The sequence below is a fragment of the Dasypus novemcinctus genome, chromosome 8 (assembly GCF_030445035.2).
Source record: "Dasypus novemcinctus isolate mDasNov1 chromosome 8, mDasNov1.1.hap2, whole genome shotgun sequence".
Classification (NCBI taxonomy): Eukaryota; Metazoa; Chordata; class Mammalia; order Cingulata; family Dasypodidae; genus Dasypus; species Dasypus novemcinctus.
Genome location: NC_080680.1, coordinates 12,336,565 through 12,347,863, shown reverse-complemented (window position 1 = coordinate 12,347,863; position 11,299 = coordinate 12,336,565). Strand labels below are relative to the sequence as shown.

Genomic DNA, 11,299 nt, shown 5'->3' with positions numbered 1-11,299 from the left:
GAACACCAAAGTTTTTCCTGGGTGTTGCTTTTGACCTGAGAGGAATAAGGCTTGATTTTGTGGGGACATAACTCTATGCATTTCTGGCCACATTATAACGGATGCATCATCCGTTGTCAGTGTGATTACTTATCAGGATTGCATACAAATGTCTGGAGTAAATGACAGTGCCTGAGTCACCATTTACTGGTATTTGACTACAGCAATCAAGTAAATCCTCAATATTTCAAGGTATTCTTTGGGAAAAAATGAGGGCATCTTTTTATCAAGATCTTTGGAGTAGTAAATGAGGTTAGTTTTTAGGGAACTTGGTCCATCTCTGGCAGGGGCTCTTCTGTCAGTCAAGGATGAGAATCATCACAACTGTATTCCTCGAGGTTGGCTGATGCCATATCCACCCTCATACTTAATTTGGTCTACCGGGTATCCTTCTGTTGGGTGAATACTTGACAGAAGGGTGATCCTCATTCTGCCTCATCTTTCTGTACTGACTGGTGACTAAAAACTAACCCAGAGCTTGCAATGAGTAGCACGTGAAGGTCCATGTGTGCATGAACCTTATTCCTCACAAGACCCAGAATCCAGAATCCATGTATCACGGTCCACAGAACTGCTGACCTGATGGAGGCTCAATGTGCTGACCTGTAAGAGGCAGGCACCCTCCAGCTAACAGAATATGCTTGATCAGGTTTTCCATCTCTTCCCTAGGACACATTAATAAAAGGATGTGAAGTTTGAAGAGTTACTAGTTCCATAGGCAGGCCAGAATAAGGAATGCATTGTTGTAAGGATCCTTTTTGTGCAGACAGAGTACTCATCTCAGTATTCCAAAGCTTATATTCAGTTCAATCAATTTTGTGCTTGGGCTCAATTAGCTGTCATTTACTGCAGAAATATTTTTTCCTAGGTTTTCTTTTCTTTGGGCTTTTACTTTGCTGTTCTACAGAATATGTTTACACATGCCCAACTTGTGGGAGGATTCAACTCAATATGCTGAATGTCTGGTTAAAGGAAATTTGCATGCTGGTCATTGGGAAGGTCAAGAGAATGTCCAGTGGGAATAAAAATGAAGAAGATTTTCAAATTTTCCATGCTGCCAACTTACCTGTGCCACAGAAAAATAAAATGTGCATATTTGAAGTACAGTGTATAAAATATGCATCAGGAAAGTGTAAAATTACGTAAATGCACTAAATCTTGTTACTCTTTAAATCAAGGTAAATAATGTTGCTTATATATAGCAAATGCTGATGGGTGCTCTAAATTTCCCATATGTTTTCCCTCCTTTGTTAATTCATTTAGTCTCAAAAAAAAAAAAACCTGTGAATTCAGACCAATTTGTTTATATTTCTATATGAAGAAAATGGGGCACAGAAAAGTAAAGTGACTGTCTCAAGGTCACATAATATGAAGTAGTATTGCCAGAATCAGCCTAGGCTAGTTTATTTCCAGGTGCCACATCTTTAAACAGTAGGAATGAAAACAACTCTAAGATGCTGTAACATTCTGTGGAAAATTGAACTGGAAAATAAAACCTGTCACCATTACCTGAAAAAATAGTATCCGTGACAGCAAGATAGAATACCTCCTTGCCCATCCACTTTGTACCTGAACCTTTATTTATTCTTCATTATTACATGATGTTTCATTGGCTTGTATTTCTAACAGCTGTCCTAGTGTACAAGCCCTGGCCAAGCTGTCCCTCCCCCATCCTAACCAAGCAGCTGCTAAACAGGCAGGTAGGCCCAGATCTGCTCATTGGGAAGTCGATGCCCTGGCCTATGAACAGCAATAGGTTACACAAGAGGCTCATGGAAGAAGACTTTGTAGCAGGACTTCATATTAGGCCCAGACAATGGCACACTGTAAAGCTATTCCTCAAACCTCAGAAAAAATCTGTGCTAACATTCCTGGGCTAGGAATGTAAAGAGCTAGGAAAGATCCCATTTGGAGGTTCCCAATGATCTTACAGGTAATTAATAAAATTAAAAGAAAATTTACATAATGACAGAAAATGTATGAAAGCATGTACTCGATAGGGTTTTTTTTTGTTGTTTTTTTTTTTAAAGATTTATTTATTTATTTAATTTCCCCCCCTCCCCTGGTTGTCTGTTCTTGGTGTCTATTTGCTGCGTCTTGTTTCTTTGTCCGCTTCTGTTGTCATCAGCGGCACGGGAAGTGTGGGCGGCGCCATTCCTGGGCAGGCTGCTCTTTCTTTTCACGCTGGGCGGCTTTCCTCACGGGCGCACTCCTTGCGCGTGGGGCTCCCCCATGCGGGGGACACCCTTGCGTGGCACGGCACTCCTTGCGCTCATCAGCGCTGCGCATGGCCAGCTCCACACGGGTCAAGGAGGCCCAGGGTTTGAACCGTGGACCTCCCATGTGGTAGACGGACGCCCTAACCACTGGGCCAAAGTCCGTTTCCCTCGATAGGGTTTTAATGTCTAAAGAAGAACTCCTACAACTCAACAACTAAATGACAAGTTAAAAAAACTAAAAACTAATTTAGACAGATATTTCTCCAAAGAAGCTATAATAATGATCAATAATGAAATGATGATCAATACCACTAGCTATCTGGGAAATGCAAATGAAAACCATAATGATTTACCACTTCACATCCAATAGAATGTCTATTATTGAAAAATCATAAGGTTTTGTGAGAATGTAGAAAAACAGGAGTCCTCAAGCTTTGTTGGTGTGAAATGTAATGTGCTCCAGGTGCCCCAGTATCAGTTAGTGGTTTCTCAGAAATCTAAGTGTAGAAATTACCATATGATCTGCCCATCACAATTCTAGGTTGTACTTTGGGCCTGAATTTTCCATAAATGTACAACTTCTCCATTAACAAAAAAATAGCAGACTTGCTGCAAGTTTGTGTCAGAATATGTAGGCAGTGCTCAAGTCTCTCACGAGAATAGTGGAAGAATGGCCAAAAAACTTCCTGAGAGACCTGCTTTGTGACTCTGCATACCAGGAAAGTTTTGACATTCCCAAGGAGGGAAAGCATCAGAGACATGAAGAAGCTGAAGTAAAAACCATGAGTTACTAAACTCTACTGGTGGAAATGGCACCCATCCCTGAACTCAAGGCAAACAGCTGCAATAAAACCCATGGCTCACTGCAGCTAAATGAGAGGGGAACAGAGTCCTTTCTGGGAAGAGGGAGGGTGCAGAGGATGGTGGTGAGTGGTTTCTTTTCAGTGAAATTGGCCTGCAGAGCATGCTTTGAATCTCTGCTCTAGCCATGCCAGAAATCACAGGGAAGTGGAGGCTGAAAGATTCACCTGCATGAAAAGATTTGCCAACAAGTGCTATCTGCTGGTCGGCCTGGAAACTACATTGAGAAAAATGACTTTTCATTTTCTCTTGTTCCAAATTCCTGAGAGCAGCAAATGAAGGGATTTATAAGACACTAAAGGGAGTGCTTGGGAAGCGGACTTGGTCCACTGGTTGGGGCGTCCGCCTACCACATGGGAGGTCCGCGGTTCAAACCCCGGGCCTTCTTGACCCATGTGGAGCTGGCCCATGCACAGTGCTTATGTGTGCAAGAGTGATGTGCCACGCAGGGGTGTCCCCCATGTAGGGGAGCCCCACACGCAAGGAGTGCACCCCTTAAGGAGAGCCACCCAGTGCAAAAGAAAGTGCAGCCTGCCCAGGAATGGCACTGCACACACGGAGAGCTGACGCAGCAAGATGACGCAACAAAAAGAAACAGATTCCCAGGGTTGTTGACAACAACAGAAGCAGACAAAGATGCAGCAAATAGACACTGAGAACAGTCAACTGGGGTGAGGTGGAGGAAGGGGAGAGAAATAAAATAAATAAATAAATCTTAAAAAAAAAAAAAAAGTAGTGCTGCTGCCTGAAAGGAAAAGAAAAGGGTGAGACACTTGGAGAATGTAGAAATGAAGATTACTAGTAAGGGTTATGTAGCAGTTTAACATAGTTATGTACATATTTTATAATTGTCATGTCTTAAGATGTAATAACATTTCAATCATTATGAAGTATTCCTTTGTCTTTATAAAATTTATTGCCTTAAAGCATACTGTCTTAGTTTGCTAAATCTGCCAATGCAAAATTACTAGAAGTGAGTTGGTTGATTATAAAGGAACTTTATTTGCAGTAAAAACCTACCATTTTGAGGCTGTGAAATGTCCAAATCAAGGCACCATCAGAGATGGTTTCTCAACAAAGGTCATCTGTTGGCAGATCCTGGAGTCTTGCCACGTCACTGCCATTCCTGAAGTCTTCTTCAGATGGCATGGTCAAAATGGTGGCTGTCTTTGTGTGTATCTCTTCTTTCAGTTCTCAGTTAAAATAAGATGCAACAAGTCAGTAGAGACCTCACCTCGGTCACACTGCAGAGTGGCCCAATCAAATGGCCCCGCACCCATAGGAATGGGTTAGTTCAAGAACATAACCTTTTCTAAGATTCACAATATTTAAACTTTCACACAACATCAGAAATTAATAGGCACTCCACCTCTTTTATGATTGCTATCACATGATAATCCTTTTTCATCCTTTTACTTTCAGCCTATTTCTTCGTTTGAATCTAAGGCATGCCTTTGCAGATTACACTTTTAAGGATCTGGCAGCTTTATCTAGTGTATCAATCAGACCAACGCCTATTCAAATAGACACAATTCTCCATTTATTCTGAATATGAACTTTTCTTCCCTGAAAACATCAACCCCGACAAAGCTACCTTCTGTGGACTTACAGAACATCTTTCCTCCATCTTGATATTCCATGCAACTTTACTTCTGATCATGGAATATGCTTCATGGTTAATGAAATACAGTAATGGGCAAATGCTAATGGAATTCCCTGATCTTACATGTCCCCTATCATATTTGAACAGCTGAATTGACAGAACAGTGGAATGACCTTTGGAAGATTCAATTATAGGGCCAGCTGGGTGTCTACCCCTTGCAGGTCTAAATAAATGTTCTCCAGGAAGCTATATATATAGTAAATTACCATCTAATATATGGTTCTGCTTCTCCCAAAGCCATGATTTCTGAGTCTAGAAATCAAGGAATGGAAATGGAGATAACTCACTAGTGATCCACTACCAAGAGTTTTGCTTCTTATCACCAAAAGTTTATGCTTTTCCTCCAAAAAAGACAAAAACTATTTCATTGAACTGGAAGTCAAATTGCTATGGACCACTTTGGTTTCCTTATGTCTCTGAACCAACAAGCAAAGAAAGGATTGACTATACTAGCTGAGGTTATTGATCCTGATCACCTAAGGCAAATTAAACTGCTACTACAAAATGGAAGTAAGGAAATGAATTACAGAATACAGGATATTCCACACAGTATCCATTTGTATTTCCATGCCCTGTGATTAAAGTCAGTGGAGAATGCTAACAATCAATTTTCAGGACAACTAATAGCCTGTATCATTCACTATAAAGGTATGAGTCTCTGCATCAAGAAAAGAACCATAACAAGCTACTGTGTTTGATGAGTGAAAATGAATTACAGGATGTGTAATAGAAGTAGGTAGTTATAATTACCAGTTATGATCATGTGACCATTTGCAGTAACAAGAACTATAATTGTTATGAATATTTATTTCTTATTTCATTAGAAATATTGTTGCAAATGATTATATTTGTGTGTATAAAGCAAACATCTTTCCTTCATCCCCCTACTATCCCCTTATAAGATTAGTTGAATTAACTTTGCATCATAGTATTTAAGGTACAGGATAGCAAGGAGAAGAGTGAATATCAGTCACCCAAGTGCTTGCATCCTATTTTGAGGAAAACATTAGTGAACTTTCAGTAGTACACAGAATAGTTGTATCATGTTAGATGGAAGTATGGTTTTGTTATTGTCTTTATTTGGAGATAAAGTATGGTTTACCAAAATAAGAACAAGGCCTAGAGCAACTTTGTGCCTGGGAATTTCCTTCTGTCAGCCTTCATGTTACTCAAATGTGGCCAGTCTCGAAGCCAAACTCAGCATGTAAATGCAATGCCTTCCCCCCAGTGCGGGACATGACACCCGGGGATGAGCCTCCCTGGCAACGAGGGACCACTATCAACTACCAACTGATGATGCAACTGGAAAATGACCTTATACGGAAGGTTCAATGTGGATCAGCAGAATATCCATGTCTACATAAAATACCATGACTTTAAAATGCTGTTTGACCTAAAGTAAGGGGGAAATGGAAAGGAGAAATGAGTTTATATGGCTACGAGTTTCTAAAAAAGAGTCTGGAGGCTGGCAGAAGGTTTGCCCTCATGCACAACTGAGCAGAGTCAGAGAGACAGATAAAGCAGATACAACCCCCAGATATTGGTTCCTTTGAGGGCTAAAGAGACCCATGGGAGTTATGGTCATGGCCGATGGGGTTAACTACCAGGGCAGATGGCCCCTCTTTGGAAATGGTGTTTATGTGTGATGAATCTGGACTCAGATGGGATCTCCCTTCATAAGACTTTCATGCTAATGTGCTGGAGGTGCAGTTAATGTTGGGGTTTAAGATATATTTAGGGGATTTGAATCTCTGGACTGACAATGTGATAGCCAGATCCTGAGCCTCAACAGACTCCAGCACCTACAATCTGATTTATTGGACTTACCACACTCAGCTAAGATGGAGTTGAAGAAGGACAACCACCACACCATGGAGCCTAGAGTGATTACAACTGAAAATGGGAGGATTGCATCCAGCATCCAGGTGGAATCTGACCCTCCTCTTGACATAGAGGTGCAATGGACACAACCAATCCAATGTCCACATAGAAGAGGTGGCATTGGATTGGGAAAAGTGGACATAATGGACAAAGGGTGTGGGGAAAGGCAGGAAGAGATGAGAGGTGGAGGCGTCTTCGGGACGTGGAGCTGCCCTGGATGGTGCTTCAGAGGTAATCACCGGACGTTGTAAATCCTCACAGGGCCCACTTGATGGAATAGAGGAGAGTATGGGCCATGATGTGAACCAATGTATATGAGGTGCAGAGGTGCCCAGAGATGTACTTACCGAGTCCAGTGGATGTGTCATGATGATGGGAACGAGTGTTGTTGGGGGAGGGGGGGGGGAGAGGGGGGGGTGGGGTTGAATGGGACCTCACATATATATTTTTAATGTAATATTATTACAAAGTCAATAAAAAATAAAAAAATTAAAAAAAAAGTATGGTTTAAGGAGATGTCAGTGGATGTCAAGTTGACAATGGATAGACTGTTATGATTAGTTTTATGTGTCAACATGTCTAATTTCTGTGTTCAGTTTTTTGTCAAAAGCTCACTTAGTTTTTTCTGTGAAGTTATTTTATAGATGGGATTAGTGCCTAAAATCATTTGACTTTAAGCACAATAAGTTATGCTTAACAATATGATAGGGTCTCATGCAATCAGTGAGAGGTCTCAGAAGGGAGAAGTGTGGATTCTGGGTATCATAAGGAATACTTCCACAAGACTATACCTTCCACTGCCTCCTCAGTTTCCAGCGTAAGGAATACAGTCAGAAGATTTCAGGTACATTCTTACTGGAATTTCCAGGCTCTGTCTTCAATCATATGAATCAATTCCTTAAAATAAATCTCTTCCTGTATATTTATTTCTGTCCTTGGAGACCCCTGACTGATCCTGATTCTATATAGAGCTTCCAAAGACGAGGACAGGGCTGTGGAATTCTTTCTATTTTTCCATGTTAAAAACAATTTATTGAACTTTACCATTCATACATGAGCATACATAAACAATAAATGTATAGTAAATTTGTGAACTTAAAAAACAAATATGTATAACATCACAAAGTACTCCCATACATCATGTACCACAAACACGTTACACTGTTGTGAAGCATAACAAATTATGTAAGAGTGTGGCCAAAGTACTACTACTAACTATAATTTGGAACACTTTTCAGTGGTATTATAACTGAAGGTAGAGAAGATATTTGAATGGGGTTGAAATCATTTTGGGAGGAGATCCAACTTGTGGTCATATATTTGAAAAATACTGCTGTTTTAGTTTCCCAGCTACTGAAACAAATTCCATTCAGTGGAATGGTTTAAACAGTGGAAATGTACTGGATCATGGATTTCAGGCTAGAAGTCAAAAGCTGAGGTGTCAGCAAGGTGATGGTCTCTCCTTAAAGAACTTTGCCTTCTGGACTGGCTACCAGGGACCCTTGGTCACTGGTTTTTCTGTCATATGGCAATGCAAAGGGCATCTATTCTGGGTTCAATTGATTTGCAGCTTCTGGCTGTTCACCCTGGCTACTTCTTCTGTGTCCATTTTCCTTTGCTTATAAAGACTTCAGCTATTTTGGAATAAGGCCCACCCACATTCACTTTGTATTCCATTTGGGCACACCTTTACTCATAACATCTTCAAATATCTTAATTACAAATGGGTCCACACCCATGGGATCAGGGATTTGGGCCTGAAGTTGCCATTTGTGGGGCACATGATTCAGTCCCCAATACCTGCCTTGAGAAGGAAATGTCCATCCCATATGGAAAGGAATTCAATGGGAAACTGTGATTAGCAAAATTTTAGGATGTCCCCAAGACTTCCCACCCTTGTCATGCATAGTGTGTGCCTAAGCTGAAGCACTGTGGATGAGATGAACTTTACTCCCTTGATTAGGTGGTGGATCAGGGCAAGAACCAGGAACCCAAGGCTCCTGGAGGAATTGCTACACCCCTAGGTGGTCAGCTTCTAGCTTTGTATCTGCTCTATAATGACATGAGTAATGCAAGCTCTCTTTGAAAAAGAATGCCACCTGCTATAAAAGCTGCCTGTTCTGAACTTGTGGTAGTTTGGCCAGTAGGACAGAAAATCTTCTGGAGATATTTTCCTGGGATCCTATGACCATCAATACCTACCTGTAATCTGAGATGGTTCAGCTAACCATGGAAATAATAAGAGATGCAATGAGGACACTTGTGTAATTGCCAGTGACTTTGCATTTCCTTCTGTAATTGTCAGTGGCTTTGCAGCTTTTGTCAGCCTTCCCTCAGAAGGGCTGTGAAAGGGATATTGTAAGAGATGGCAAGCTGACTCCACCACAAGGAGTGTTATACTCAAAAAAACCAGTGGCAAGGACCTTGAATGTTTCCTTTAACAGATTAATTCCCTTATCAGAGTTTCCCCAGTCCCACCAATCCCCAATGCACAGCAGGTAGCCAGAGTGACCAACTACCATGGCTTTCCCTGAAAACTGATGAGGCATTCTGTGTTCAAGATTCACCTTCAGAGTCCTGAATACCAACAAATATAAAAATGTAAAAATTTATTTTCAATTTATTGGGTACATTAAGCACTTCAGCATTCCTCTCTAAGTATGTGATAAAGAACATCTATAACATAAAGTGTATTTTATATATATTTATATATATATGTATATAGTCCTTAGAAATTATGCTGAAGTTTTTGAAACAATTCTCATTTTGTAATATTTAACCATTTGGATGGACCTCATCAGTATTATGTGATTAGCTTGTATTTCCTGTTGACTCATAAATAAAGCTCTCCTGTTTAATGTAGAGCATTGGTGGGCAGCTGTGTTTTCCCTGCTCTTTCCCCAACACACACATGTCACTCCCATCTGTACCATTGGTTGATAGCTGTAGTGATTCATTTAGAGTTTGAGAACAAGTGCCCACAGAAGGAAATGCACAACAGCTGGGTATTTGACTCATCCTCTTTGGATAATATGCTCTCTTTTTCTTCCCATCTATGGAGAATTATTGATGTCGAATACTAAAACATAGCTGAGTAAACAGTGTTTTAGTCTGCTAAGCTACCACAGTGCAAAATACCATAAATGGACTGGATCTTACCATGGAAATTTATTATCTTACAAGCTTACAGTTTTGTGGCTGAGAAAAATGTCCAAATCAAGGTGCCATGAGCTGATACAATCTTGCTGAAGACCAGCTGCCAATGACCCTTGATTCCTTTGTCACATGGCAAGGCAATGGCAGTATCTGCTGGGCTTTCCTTGTCCTCTGGGTTTCATTGCTTCAGCTTCTAGCTTCCAACTTTATCTCTCAGCTTCTGGGTCTTTCTCTTTGTCTCTCTCTCCTTATTCACCCCAGTTATAAGTAAGAGGCTTAAGAACCACCTGGGTCACACCTTAACTGAAGTAACCTAATCAAAAGGCCCCTCTCAATATAAGTACATGCCCACAGGAATGGACAGCTTTAAGAACATGCAGTATCAAATTACCACAAACAGTTTCTTAGATTTAGATTTTTTTCTGATGCTGTGAATGCATTCTTTGATGGCAGTGAATGATTTGGATGAAAAGAAATATATTTAAGATGTCTAGGAGAAGTGTTAAGTTGGTCCTTCTTTCAGCAGAAGGGAAAAGTAAGTACAAAATGCATGATATTGGGGAAAAAAACTATTAAAATCAGTGATATGTTTGTACAATAATCCTGCCTCCTGTTGATTGCTAATATTTATTCCTTGGTTCAAGTTCTGCCTTTTGAAGAAATACTGAACAGAAAAACTTTCACTTTTTTGTTTGACAACCTTCTGAATATTTAGACCTCTTTATTTATCTTATGCTTAAACATCCTCTACTTCATTTATTCTGCATGTGCACAATAAATAGTTTCCTTTTTTAAATCTTTTTTGAAGATACATAGATCACATGAAATGTTACAGTACAAAATATAAGAGGGAAGCAGCTGTGGCTCAATCGATTGGGCTCCCACCTACCATATGGGAGGCCCTGGGTTCACATCCTTGGACCTCCTTGTGAAGGCAGGTTGGTCTGTGCCTGCAGAGAGCTGATGGCCTGTGCCCGCAGAGAGCTGGTGCAGCAAGATTACACAACAAAGGGAGACAAGCAGACACAGAAGAACTCACAGCAAATGGACACAGAGAGCAGACAGCAAGCAAGCCACAAGGGGGAGATTTAATTAATTAAAATAAATAAATTTTTTAAAAATACATTAATAAGAGGTTCCCATATACCCCACTCCCCACACCCCACACTCCTCCCACATTTACAACTACTTTCATTAGTGTGGTACATTCATTGCATTTGATAAGTACATTTTGGATCACTGCTACACAGCATGGATTATAGTTAATGTTGTAGTTTACACTCTCTCCCAGTTCATTCAGTGGGTTATGGCAGGATATATAATGTCCTGCATCTTTCCCTGCAATATCATTGCAGACAACTCCAAGTCCCAAAATTGCCCCCATATTACACCTCTTTGTCCCTCTCTCTGCCTTCAGCAATTCCTTTGGTCACTGTCTCCACATCAATGATATAATTTCCATTGCTAGAGTCACAATAAT

General features: G+C 40.5%; 1 pseudogene; it reads left to right on the top strand.

Annotated features, from left to right (window-relative positions):
* Positions 1–990: 990 nt before the first annotated feature.
* Positions 991–9,197, top strand: LOC101446176 (COP9 signalosome complex subunit 8 pseudogene; annotated as a pseudogene).
* Positions 9,198–11,299: the final 2,102 nt, after the last annotated feature.